The sequence below is a fragment of the Lonchura striata genome, chromosome 3, assembly GCF_046129695.1.
Source record: "Lonchura striata isolate bLonStr1 chromosome 3, bLonStr1.mat, whole genome shotgun sequence".
NCBI classification, from domain to species: Eukaryota; Metazoa; Chordata; class Aves; order Passeriformes; family Estrildidae; genus Lonchura; species Lonchura striata.
In genome coordinates, this window is record NC_134605.1 from 27,879,157 (window position 1) to 27,887,728 (window position 8,572).

General features: G+C 49.9%; 1 long non-coding RNA gene across 2 annotated transcripts; it reads left to right on the top strand.

The window, feature by feature from the left end:
• Window positions 1-3,020: 3,020 nt before the first annotated feature.
• LOC110474306 (uncharacterized) lies at window positions 3,021-7,764 on the top strand. Of its 2 annotated transcripts, none has more exons than XR_004147997.2 (3): window positions 3,021-3,098; window positions 3,536-3,712; window positions 6,762-7,764. It is a non-coding gene; the product is annotated as an uncharacterized LOC110474306 (long non-coding RNA). The 2 variants fall into 2 exon arrangements; XR_004147998.2 differs by having other exon boundaries at window positions 3,536-3,698.
• The last annotated feature ends 808 nt before the right edge of the window (window positions 7,765-8,572 follow it).

Genomic DNA, 8,572 nt, shown 5'->3' on the forward strand with positions numbered 1-8,572 from the left:
CCATTTGGGAACCTGCAGCCATGTGGCCCCTTCCCAAATCCACCCGGGGGAGGGCTCCATGTGGGGTGGTTTGGTTTGGCGGGGTGGGCATGGGGGGATTCTCCAGGGCTTGTTTTGATTTTTTCGTTGTTGTCGTCGCCACGAGGTCTAAATATATCTATTTTTTTGTGTGAGAGTGAGGGGGGGAAAAAAATAACCCTCAACCGAGGCAGAACCAACCCCTCCTTCCTTGTGAATATTCCTAGTTCGGAAACTGAGAACCAAAAGTCTTGAAACGTTGTAAAAAAAAAAAAAAAAAAAAAACAGACAAAAAAAAAAAACAAACACGGCGGGAGGGAAACGGGGGAAAGAAAAAAAAATAAAGAAAAAAATAAAAAAAAAAATTAAGAAAAGGCAGGATAGATTGTTGCAATTGAAGCAAATGCTTTAAGTTCCCGGGAGAGTAAACTACTCGGATCTGATTAATTTATCGTTTCTGTATGCTTTATTTATGTCTTCGAACTGTGTATTCTGGTAGCGAGCGGCCGCAGCTGCCGCAGAACTCCATTAAAGTCGTATTGGCGGTGCTTTTCCCCCTGAATCTCTGTTCCGCCGCCGCCGCCCGACGGGACCCCCGCCGCTCCCGGCTTGGCATCGCCGCTGTCCCTGCCGGCATACCCGGGATCTCCCGGCTGCTGCCGCTCCAAACCCGGCTGGGATCGCTTCATACCCGGCTGGGATCCCTCCGATCCCCCCGCCGGAATCCCTCCAGCCCCCGCTGGAATCTCCGATGTCTCTGCCGCCATCCTTTCATCCCTTCCGGAACTCCTCCATCCATTCTAGGATACCCCCATCCCCGCAGGATCACACTATTCCTTCCAGGATCCCGCTATCCCCGCCGGGACATCTCCATGCCCGCGGGATCCCTGCCAGGATCGCACTATTCCCACCCATCCCACCCCGACACCGCGGCCAGGGAAAATCCGCTCCTCCCGCTCAAGGTGGGAATCCGGGACATCTCTCCCAAAGCCCTGCGATCCTGGAAAAATCATCCCAGCTGCGTTAACCGGGAGGGATTTAGGACTCGCAGGGGCAGCGCATCCCTGCCTTTGCCGGGACAGCATCCCAGATTTTCGGCGGGCGGTGGAAAAAGGGCAGAGCTTTTTATTTTCAACACCTCCCGCATCCTCTCCTTCCATTCCCTTTTTCGCCCTCTTCCCAACCACTTGTTGTTTTTCCCACGCGGCGCCGGCCACGCCGCGATGTTGCTTTCCCAACTAACATCCAAATCCTTCTTAAAATTCCGCATTGTCCGCGGCGAGAGAAAAGGGGAGAAAGGGAACGAGCGGGGAGGAGCGGGGCGGGGGTGGGGGGTGGCGGGAGGCGAGTAGGGGGAAAGAGGAGAAGGGGAAAAAAAGAATCTTCCTAAAAAAAAAAAACAACTGGGGCTGAAATGTGTCGGGATCTCTCCAAGGACACACACGACGGCAAGCGGGGCGTGCAATGGGTGGCATTAGCACATAAAAGGCTCCCGCGGCCAGCGGGCACGGGCGCGGGGGTGTCGCCGCTTTGGGGACAAGGACATCTCCCCCGCCCCCGCTCCCGGCCTCGGGTCCGGCCCCGCTCGGCTCCGCTCGCATCTCGCTCCCTCCGCAGAGTTTCGCCTCTTTTTTCTTCATTTCCCCTTTTATTTTCTTCCTTCTCCGCCCATTTCTCTTCCTTCCCCCCCTTTATTTCTTCTCCCCTTTTTCGCTTTTTTCTCCCCCTTTGACTTTTTCGCCGTTTCCCCTGGTTTTTTTTTTTTCCTCTCCCCTTGGATTTTTCTTCCGTTTTACTTTTTCCCCTTTCATTTTTTCCTCTGCCCTTTCATCTTCCTCTCCTCTTTTTCATTCTCTCTCCGTCTATATACTCCTTTATTTCTTCTCCTCCTTTTACTTTCCTCGCTCTTTCCCCACCCCTTCCTTCCTTTTATTTTCCTCCGCCTTTTATCCCCCCTCTTATTTTCTCCTTTTATTCTTCTCCCTTTTTTATTCTCCCTTCACCTTTTCTCCCTCTATTTTTGTCTCTCCTTTCTTTCCTTCCTTTTCTTTCTTCTCGCTCCTTTTTTCTCCCTCCTTCCTCTCCATTTTCATTTTTCTCTCTCCTTTTTCTCCCTCTTTTCCTCCCTTCTTCCATTTTTTTCTCCTTCCTTTCATTTCTTCCCCTTCCTTTCTTCCCTTCCTTTTTTTCCCTTCTGTTTTCCCTCCCTCTTTCCTCCCCACTTTCATTTCTTCTCCGTCCTTTTTTCTACCTCCCTTTTCGTCCCTCCTTTCCTCCCTTCTAGTCTTTCTTCTCACTCTTTTTTCCCTCCCTCTTTCTTCCCCAATTTAATTTCTTCTCCCTATTTTTCCTCCTGCCCCACCTCCTTTTATTTCGTCTCGCTCCTTTTTCCTCCCCACTTTCATTTCTTCTCCATATTTCCTCTCCCTCTTCCCTCCCCACATTTCTGCCCTCTTTTTTTTATTCTCATTTTCCATTCCCCTTCCTCATGATTTAAGTCATAAACGACCCCCCCCCCAAAAAAGAAAATAACCCCAAAATCCTCCGGCTGGGAGCTATTTCTTCCCTTTCCCTCCTCCCCTTGGCATTTTCCCCTTTCTCCACACAATCCCAACCTCGCAGCGACCGCATTCTGCTCCTGCCTGGTTAAGCAACCGTGAGCTGTGAATAAACAAAATCAGTAAACAAAAAAAAAAAAAAAAAAAAAAAAAAAAAAAAAAAAAAAGAAGAGGACCGGGGGGGGGGTTGGGGGGGTGGGGGGGTGACGGGGGGTGGGGTGGTGGCCGGAGCTCCAAATTCCAGGAGGGTAAACTTTCCCCACCACGTCAGAGTTCAGCAAATTTACACAGATCTTATATTGCGGCCCCTTTCCTGGCGCCCCCCCCCGCGCCGTTCGGAGCCGCGGCGCTGGAAGTGAATTTTATAAAGCTGATCGATATCTTGGTAAAATATTCATTTTTAAACGGGTGCCCGGCGAAATCTTTGCTTTGTGCTAAAGTCAACAGTGGCACAGTTGGAGTTCCAATAAATGCCGGGATGCTCCCAGCTCCCGCACAGCCGGGCCGGAGGCCGGGGCGCAGGTAGGGGACACCCGCCGCTCCTTCTCCTGCTTTTCCTGTCCTTCCCCTTCCTTCCCGCTTCCCGCTTTATTCCCAGCCCTTCTTCCTCAGCCTTCTCCCCCTCAGCTCGCCCCAGAGCCGCCGGGGCCGAGGGCAGCGCCGCGGAGGCCGCAGTGGGGGATGGATTCAGGGTGGATTCAGGGATACGCCAAGCCCGCGAGTTTTTTGGGATCCCGTCTCCCAATCTTGGAGCACAGGAGGAGTTTTGGGGTGTGGGAGACACCTCGAGGCTCCGATTCTGCCCGGTTTAGCCCCAAACCATGGGACAGGGACGGGACGTGAGGGTCCAGCTCCCTCCCTCTTCCCTCTCCTTCCCAAACTCCCGAGCTTCCCTGAAATTTGCTAGTTCCATTTTAATTTTAGCGGATTTTCTGCCTTTCCCCTATTTTTCCTCCTAGATTTTCGTTCCGGGAGAGGGTTTGTCCCCGGAAGCGCCGTTCGCGGTGACATTCCCGCGGCTCCTGCATTCCAACATCCTCGTGGGCCAAAAAATAAGGGATCCAAAGATTCCCGCGGATGTGTTTACTGGGAAAACCGGGAATTTCAGTGGCCCTTCTCCAGGTTCGGGGACGGAGGTGTGGGTCACAGCTCGGAGGGGGTGGCCGTGTCCCCATGTCCTTCTCCGTGTCTCCGTCCCCGTCCGTGTCCCCTCACCGCGACAGGTGACATCGCTAATGAGCTCTCGCTAATTAGCGCTGACAGCTCCAATTAGCGCTCCGTGCCCGCCCGTCCCCCCCGCGGGAGCAGCGCCCATCCCGCCGCTTTCCCGCTCCTGCCCTGCCGCTCCCGGCTGCTTTTCCCTCTTGTCTCGAGCATTCCCAGCTCCCCTCAATCACAGCCGGGATCGCTGTGTCCCTGCTCCGTTTTCCCGTCAATTCCCGTCAAATGCCGGGTTCGGGTTATTTTCTGGGATGCGGCTGGGGAATGCCGAGGGGGACCGGGCAGGGCCTGAGCTCCCAAATCAGTCCCGTTCCAACCTCTTCTCTTCTCTCCGTTATCCATAGTTTTCTTTCATTTTTCCATGACTTCTCCCTCCAGGAAAAGCGACTTTTCTCTCTTTTTTTTTTTTTTTTTCCCTTTTAATTATCCCGGCCCTTAATGACATTCAGGGACGGCTCCAAGGGCATCAAAGCACAAAGAGGACGGGGAAGCCCCGGTGGGATCCCAAATTCTCCCCCAATCCTTTCCCTCAGAGTAACGCTGGAAGAGCCGGCCCTGCCTTCCCTGCCCGCAGTATCCAGCGCATTTCTGGATAATCCTAAGGACAAAAAAAAAAAAAAGCCCCCCAAACCCAAAAAAAACTAGGACAACTCGGGGCTGAGGATGGGACTAATTATTAATGGGGCTAAAAAGAACTGAAACACCCAAGTAAGGCTTATCCCGTCTCCCGGGAAACTGATGGAGCCTTCTTTTCCGAGCTGTAATTCCTCTCAGGCTCAAGGCAATTCCCACTATTTCTCCCAGAAATTGTCCTAATCCTAGACTATTTTTGGAGAATCCGCTTCGGTTAATCCAAAAGCCCACAAAACCCAGGTAGGAAAGAGGCTGGAAAAGGGAAGGAGGGGGAGAAAAAGACTGGAAGTTTATTCCCAGTGCCCGGGAGTTGGAGAGGAAATATTAAAGGGTAAAGGGGAATCCACCGGCTCCGGATTTCTGGGAACGTTAAACACGGGATTGTGGAGCCGCTGGATGCGGAAAGAGCAAAAGGAGCAGGCGGGGATTTTTTGGGTTTAAAAAATTTTTTTTTTTAATGTTGTTTCTATGTCGACCCTGTTGGAGCCGAGGAAAGGTGGGAGAGCTGGATTTGGTTTCTTGGAATAAAAGAAAAATAATTAATTAATTAAATAAAAGGGAACAAAAAGCAATAAAAGGGAATAAAATAAAACAAAATACTACAAAAACGGAAAAGGAAAAAAAGAAACAAAAAGAAAATGAAAAGAAAATAGGAAAAAGAAAAGAGAAAAGAAATAGGGAAAAGAGACATAAGGAAAAGGAAAATAAGGGGGAAAGGATAAAAAAAGAGAGAAAAACAAAAGGAAAATTCAAAAAGGAAAAAAGAAGAAAAAGGAAAGGAAGCAAAAAAATATACACAGAAAAAAAAATGGGGTTTAAAGGAGAAAAAGTAGAAAAAATATCTCCACAATTGGTTATTTTTCCCTGAAATATGCTGAAAGGAGCACTCCCGTCCCAGGGTGTCCAGAGGATGCGTAACACTGGGAAAATCCCAGAATCGGCTACAGATGGAGGGACAGGGGTTTTCTGCCCTCCGCAGGGATGGATCCCAGAGAGACAGGACGGAGAGACAGGGATGGATCCCGAAGGACAGGACAGGGAGAACGGGAAAAGCTGCCCCGAGCCCGGGACCGGGATTTCTTTGGGAAAAGACGGATGGAGGGATGCGGGAAGGGATGCAGGGATGGATGGAGGGATGGAAGCTCCCTCCGGGCTGCTCTATTTGCTGGGACAGCTAGAAGTGGAATTTCAGGGAAAAGAAAGGAAAAATTTAGAGGGAATAAAAAGGAAAGAAAAAGTGTTTAAAATCCGGGAATGAGGTGGAGGCGGCTGCAGGGGGAGCAGATTGCTCCAGCTGGACTTTCCTTTCCTTTCCTTTCCTTTCCTTTCCTTTCCTTTCCTTTCCTTTCCTTTCCTTTCCTTTCCTTTCCTTTCCTTTCCTTTCCTTTCCTTTCCTTTCCTTTCCTTTCCTTTCCTTTCCTTTCCTTTCCTTTCCTTTCCTTTCCTTTCCTTTCCTTTCCTTTCCTTTCCTTTCCTTTCCTTTCCTTTCCTTTCCTTTCCTTTCCTTTCCTTTCCTTTCCTTTCCTTTCCTTTCCTTTCCTTTCCTTTCCTTTCCTTTCCTTTCCTTTCCCCATTCCTTTTTCCTTACTCTTTCTTTCTTTCTTTCCCCTTTTCCTTTCTTTCACTTTCAATTTTTCCCCCTTCTGTTTTTTCCTCCCATTTCCTTCCATTAGTTTTCCCTTTCCCCTTTTTTTCATCCACCTTTTCTTTCTTTTTTCATCCACCTTTCCTCTTTCTTTTTTCCTTCCCCTTTTCCCTCTTTCCCTCCCTTTCTCCTTTTCACCCCATCCCTTTCCTCTTTTATTCTTTCCCCACTCTCCCCTTTTCTCACCCCATTCCAGCAGCTCCCCCTTCTCACATCCCACCTATTCCCACTCCACTCTCTCTGATTCCCCTGGACCACAGAAAATGTGGGAAAGGCAGGGATCATCTGGGATGATGCTGCGCTTTGGCTCCCACCAAACTGGAATTCCTGACACTGCACTGATTTCTGCATCTGGATCCCAGGGAAGGCCGGGCAAGGAGCTTTTCCTTGGGAAGGAGCACTTTCCCGCAGGGTTTTCCTCCCACCAGCATTACAATGAATGCTCTTATCTCTGTTGGAAAACAGATGGAATGGAAAGGTGGGGATGTGATTCTTGCCCCGCTTCCCAAGGCAGCAATACTGAGAGATCTGGGAGCCCTTGGAATGCTTTGCTTATGCCTGCTCTGTACTCCCTGCTCCCACTCTCCCTACCCGCTCCTTTATTTATTCAGCTAATGGATATGGAGTCCGTGGCAGCAGGAGTTGGGATAAATCGGGATTCATCCATGTCCTCATCCTTCTTAAAGGCCAAGATTCCCATCTCCGATTGCCTCTTTGTGTCTGTCCTCGGCAGCGATACCTGGGTCACGCTCCAGTAATTCCCGACAGGAATGGAGACATGGCCTGGATATGGATCCTGGCTGGGATATGGATCCTGCTGGCCCTCATGGAAACAGCAGTAAAATCACAACAGCACCTCGGGAATGCTGAGTTTCCCAGGAATTTCAGGGATGCATGAGGGGGTTTCCTGAAGTTGAGCACAGGAAAGGCTTTGGAGAGGAGGAAAAATTCCGTCAGGAAAATCCCATAAAAGTGAGCGGGCATTAAACCCCTTCCAAGGCTTTCCTGAAATGCCCCACCTTGGAGCTCCGGGATCCACAATGGAAGGAAAACAGGGAAGGGATTAAAGTTTGGATGCACAAATCCATTTTGGAATCATTCCTGGGAATGGGGCGGGGGGGGAACAAATCCAGCAGCTCTGGGTGGAAAAAGGAGACAGAAGGTGGGAATTGCTTCCAAAGGGGCTTTTCCAGGAGTCTCTGTCCCCTTGGGTCTGATCAGAGCCATCATTCCCAAACCCATAAAATCCCTGCAGATGTTGAGCTGATGGCAGACTTGTTTTTTTGGAAGCATCCAGAGGAAATCTCCAGTTTGGGAAGTCACTGTTTCATCCCTGCTTTTCCCTTTGTTTCCTCTGCTTCCACACCCTCTTCCCCATAAATTTCCAATGTGGATTTTTAGGGGGAAAAGGAAAAAGACTGGGAAGGGCCTTTTCCATAAGGAAAGGCAAAAAATCACTGCGTGACCAGGAGAAATTCCTATGAGGAAAGATCCTCCAAGGAATAAATCCAGCAGGAAGCAGGTGCTGGAGCAGGGCTGCTTTTCCCGGCACAAGGATGTGAGAAGAAGGAAAACGAGGAGCAGGAAGAGGAGGAGAAGGAATTCATCACTTGGGATGACGAGAGCTGCTCAAATGGGATCGGGCTTTACGCAGGAATAAAAGCCCTGGAATGGGGTGGATCTCCTGAAGTGCCTCTTAACCTTTTCCCTATTCTGTTCCTAACGGGAAAACAAATCCCACCAGGAGTTCTCCTCACAAGGGAAGAAAAAAGGAGCATTATCCAGCTCTCCAAGGTGTTGGGATTCATGGAAAAGGAGATATGTGAGAAGGGAGAAATGGACAGGACAGGGGAGCTTGCTCCAAGCTCTGGATCATCCCATGGATAAGGCAGGAATTTCAGCTGGTTTTAAGGCAGAAATATTCTTCATCCAGCTGAAATTTGGGATATTTGGGATCAGGAATAGCTCCTGCTGGGATGAGGAGAGGGATAACCACCTGGATGTTCAAGAGGCTGATCCCATGGGATCATATGCAGGAATGAGCAAGGGGGCTGGAATAAGGAAAGGTTTGTGAATCAGTGGGGTTTGGGAAGGGTTTGGAATGCACCAACATTTGGAATGGGGTAGGATTTAGGATGTAGCAGGGTTTAGGGTGTCAGAGGGTTTGGGATACAGCGGATTAGAGAAGCAGCAGGATTTGGGATAGAGTGAGGTTTGGGATATGGCAGGGATTGGGATATGGCAGGGTTTGGGATAAGGCAGGATTTCGGATACTGCAGGTTTGAGATTCAGCATGGTGTGGGATTCAGCAAGATTTGAGATATGGCAGGATTTGGGATAAAGAAAGTCTTGAGAATCCAAACACTCTAGAATTCAGAGTCTCCAAATGTGCACTGTGGGACACAGGCCACTGTCCCAGGCTCTGCTCCCAGATCCAAAGGGGGCCAGGAGCCATATCCATACTCTGGCAGGGAGCTCAGGCAGACCCAGCATATTT